General features: G+C 33.9%; 1 pseudogene; it reads left to right on the plus strand.

The window, feature by feature from the left end:
* The first annotated feature begins 1,170 nt into the window (after positions 1-1,170).
* On the plus strand, positions 1,171-4,439 carry LOC148124231 (vomeronasal type-2 receptor 26-like; annotated as a pseudogene).

Consider the following 4,439-nt stretch of genomic DNA (forward strand, 5'->3'; position numbering starts at 1 on the left):
TCAAATGAGTATGAGTGGACACAGTTACTACATTTACAATGCGGTCCATGTTATGGTACATTCGTTGCATGTCCTACTCAAATCAAGATCCAGATGGAGAAATGCAATAGGAACAGAAGAAATAATATTTCAGGATTTACGACCCTGGCAGGTGTTTTGTTTTATTTCTAATATATAGTTTGTTTATTTGCACCATCATGTAGTGAGTATGATGTTACATATAAAGCTTCTTAGAATGATGTTATACAGCATTGCTTCACCAATCAATTTTTTTTGGATATTTTTTTTTCTCTTGAAGAAAATGAAATTTTTACATTAGTAGTTATAATATTTTACATTTGTAGATATAATTATAATTAATACATTAAAATTAATAATTTAAAAGGTTATCTTTGGTTTAAGAGCAAACGTTCTATTCTACAAAATTTACTGGGTCGCAGCCATTATCCAAAAATAATTATTGTTGTTATTCCTAAGTGCTGTACTTTTGCATGTTAATTTGTTTTGAATTCTAAGAGCCACACATGGCAGACGATGATGTGATGTTGTGTAAGTGGGAAAGAATAATATATTAAGCTTTAATTTTGTGTTATTTTGGAAGATCAGAAGGGAGAAAAGACAAAATTTCTTCTAAAGTTCAAGCTGGTTTACAAATTGTATATGATCCCTGTGTTCAATGAGTACAGACCACTTTTTCATGGAATTTGAAAAACACTATTTAAGATGTGAATTGATAGTCCGAAAGCACATCAGAATGGATATTTAAATATATTCCTTTTATAAAATATGACACATATATGAGGATAATTAATTTGGTGTGATGGTGAGGCACTGGGCTACAAAAAGAAGAAGTTTCTTCTACTCCTTATTAGGCACAAATCCAATTGGTGACCTTAGGCCAGTCCTTCTCTCTCACTCCTAGAAAGAATGTAATGGCAAACCAATTCTGGACATCTTGCCAAAAAAACTACAGACTCTACTCCAGATAGCAGTCAAGACTGACTTGAAGACACCCTCAATCTTCATTTGAATTTTTCAACACAGGATAGTTCAGCTTGAAATAATTTTCTGTATTTGTTTGATTTCAAAGTTTTGCTGTTAATTTCTTTCATTTTTTTAAAAAAAATCTAGCTTAATTCTCTCTTAAAAAACATTGTATTCAACAACAGTATGGGAGACACTATTGCATTTGATGAAAACAGAGAACTGATTACGGGTTTTAATGTTGCAAATTGGATTACTTTCCACAATAATTCCTTTTCTCGAGTCAACGTTGGAACACTGGAACCCCGAGCTCCAGCAGGCAGAACATTAACTCTTAATGACAATCAAATTGTATGGCACAGGAGCTTTATCCAGGTGAGAAGAAGCTGCAGATTCTCAACTAATAACAAAAGTAAGAAACTCTTTAGAAAAATTGTCAAATACAATTGAAATAATTGGAGAAAGTGATGTCTTGGTGTTTTGGGGCATTTCAAGCTGATGAGGTATCACATTTTCTATACATGCTATTGAGCATTGATGTGTCTATGGCAGGTTTATAGCAAATATTTCTAGTTATACTTGGGATGCACAGATTACCAATATAAGTACAGATAGTTCTGGACCTATGATTGGTCACTTAACAACCTTTCAAATTTAACATGGACTGAAAAGTAATTATTTAGACCTGCTGTTGCCTGCCTTGGGCACATGGCAACTGACTCAGATTAATGAACAGCTGTAGTTTCCCAAGGTCATGTGACCATGAGTTGATGATTTTTTATCTACTTTCTTGGAAAAAAAAGTACTTCTTGTATTATTGATTTCAGAATGAACAGTTGATTGGAATAATAGCAATAGATCACTTTACTGCCATTGTAAAAAGGGTTGTAAAATCCATTTTTTCACATAGTATCCTGACTTTCAAGAGCAACATCTTATGAATGAAATTTTGTACCCCACTGTGGTTGTAATTCAGGGACCATCTCTAGTGCCACATTCTGTTTTTAAACATTTTGGTCCCAAAAGAACCTGTATTACCTTTGATTATGTTCAGGAAAAGTATTAACTAAAGTATTCATTAAGAATAATTTGAACATGTGTGAGGTCCTGTGGAAGACATAATTTTTTGCCCTTTCAGGCCTTCTGCTAGAACATCCAAAAAAGTCAGTGCCAATTCCTTCCCATTAATTCAAGCTTTTTCCTTTTCATTTTCTTTTGCTTCCTCATCATGTTTGGGAAATCTCAATTAATGCAAATATTTTATCCTCTGATTCTCTCTTACATATTACTGCTCAGGTGCTTCCTCTTTCTCTGTGCAATGATCACTGCTATCCTGGCTCCAGAAGAAAGAAGAAGGAAGGAGAGAAATTTTGTTCTTATGACTGTGTGCCCTGTTCAGAAGGATGGATCTCTGATGAAATAGGTAGGAGAAAAAGATGTGAGGACTTTGGCTAACCAGGCAGCAAAAATCCACTCCAATGTCCTGATTTATTTAAAGAGAATCATAAAAATAACAGTAAAAACAAAAGAAAAAAGAGGAAAAATCTCTTCTGTTACTCTTGTCTCTCTTTACCTTGCTGTGTCCTTTATCTCCTTCTATGAATGTTTAAAAGTAGTCCTCAATATAGTTTATTTGTTGACTGTTTGAAATTACAGTGGCAATGAAAAAAGGGAGTTATGCCCAATTTTAATACCTTTAACTGACTCAAATTTGTGGTGGTTAGTATGTCATAACAACTGTGGCAAGAATGGTTGTAATATCTGGCAAAACTAAGTTAACAAGTGTTTCATTTAACAAGAGAAATTTGGGGCACTATTGTAGTTATAAATTGAGGTCTATTGTATATGTAACTAAAATGTTAAACAAAAGGTTTTATTTATAGTATTGTGGGGTAATCAACAATGCATCAATGAACTTTAAAGGAATTCATTCATAGGCCAAGGTGTTAAATGAACTGGATAATCTGGGCCATATATTTATTCATTCATTGCTGAAGAATTAATCTTTCAGCAAAAAGAAAAGAACGTGCAACTGATTTGCATTGTTTAGCTATCACTTTCCATTTAATAGAGTTGTATTTACAAATATATATTTAACAGAAAATATTAACTTCTATCTCATGATCAAACTAATACAAAGAACAAATCAGTATATAAGGTGATAAAATAAAGTGAAGTATTATTTTCTTTAAATATGCAATAATATGACAATTTAGTATTTTCTAGTAAAATACTTTATCTAATAAAAGTATTTTGATCCATTAAATTTTTTAAACTTGGTTGTTCAGATTAATTTTACATTTTACCTCATTTTACTAATGAACAGAGGAGAGATAATACTTTTATTTGCTTTTGATTCCCAGTCAATCCCTGTGTGCATAATGAAGGCTCTCAGGGTTAAATTGAGATTGATGTATGTTTTTGAATTAAAAAGGTATTTGCTAACCACTCTTCAGAAAATAGGCAACGTATCAAAATAAATTGTACTTATATATTCTAGACTGATATAAAGTTTCATATATTGGAAATATAATTTTATTTTCCTTTTTCCTGATATAGATGTCTGCATGAAATGTCCAGAAGATGAATATCCAAGCAACATCCAAACTCAATGAATTTCCAAAGTGTTTACCTATCTGTCTTATTATGAACCTTTAGGAATCCTCTTTGTTACATTGGCTACTGTTTTCTCTTTGATTACAATCCTTGTGGTGAGAATCTTTTGGATGCATAAACAGACTCCAATTGTCAAAGCCAACAACTGGAACCTCACTTGTATCCTCCTTCTCTCCCTTCTTCTCTGCTTCCTCTGTTCTTTCCTCTTCATGGGAAGACCTGAAAAAATGACCTCCCTTCTCTGGCAAATGACTTTTGGCATTATCTTCTCAGTGGCCCTTTCATCTGTATTGGCAAAAACCATGACTGTGATTCTGGCATTCATGGCAACCAAACCAGGCTCTGGAATGAGGAAATGGGTAGGGAAAGGATTGTCCAATTCTATTGTCCTTTTGGGTTCTTTCATCCAGGTGGGAATTTGCATTGTTTGGCTGAGTATCTCTCCCCCTTTCCCAGATACAGACCTACACTCACTGAAGGAACAAATCATAATGGAATGCAATGAAGGCTCGGTGATCATGTTTTACTGTGTTCTGGGTTACATGGGGTTTTTGGCCATTGTCAGCTTTAACATTGCTTTTCAAGCCAGGAAGCTGCCTAGCAGTTTCAATGAGGCCAAGTTTATCACTTTCAGCATGTTGGTTTTTTGAAGCGTTTGGTTGTCATTTGTTCCCACCTACCTGAGCACCAAAGGGAAATACTTGGTAGCTGTGGAGATCTTCTCTATCTTATGCTCCAGTGCTGGTTTACTGGGGTGTATATTTTGCCCCAAATGCTACATCATTTTATTGAGGCCTGAGATGAACAAGAAGGAATATTTAATAAGGAAAGAAATGTAA

This window comes from Pseudonaja textilis, chromosome Z (assembly GCF_049901715.1).
Source record: "Pseudonaja textilis isolate UNSWEBS1 chromosome Z, rPseTex1.2, whole genome shotgun sequence".
Taxonomy (NCBI): Eukaryota; Metazoa; Chordata; class Lepidosauria; order Squamata; family Elapidae; genus Pseudonaja; species Pseudonaja textilis.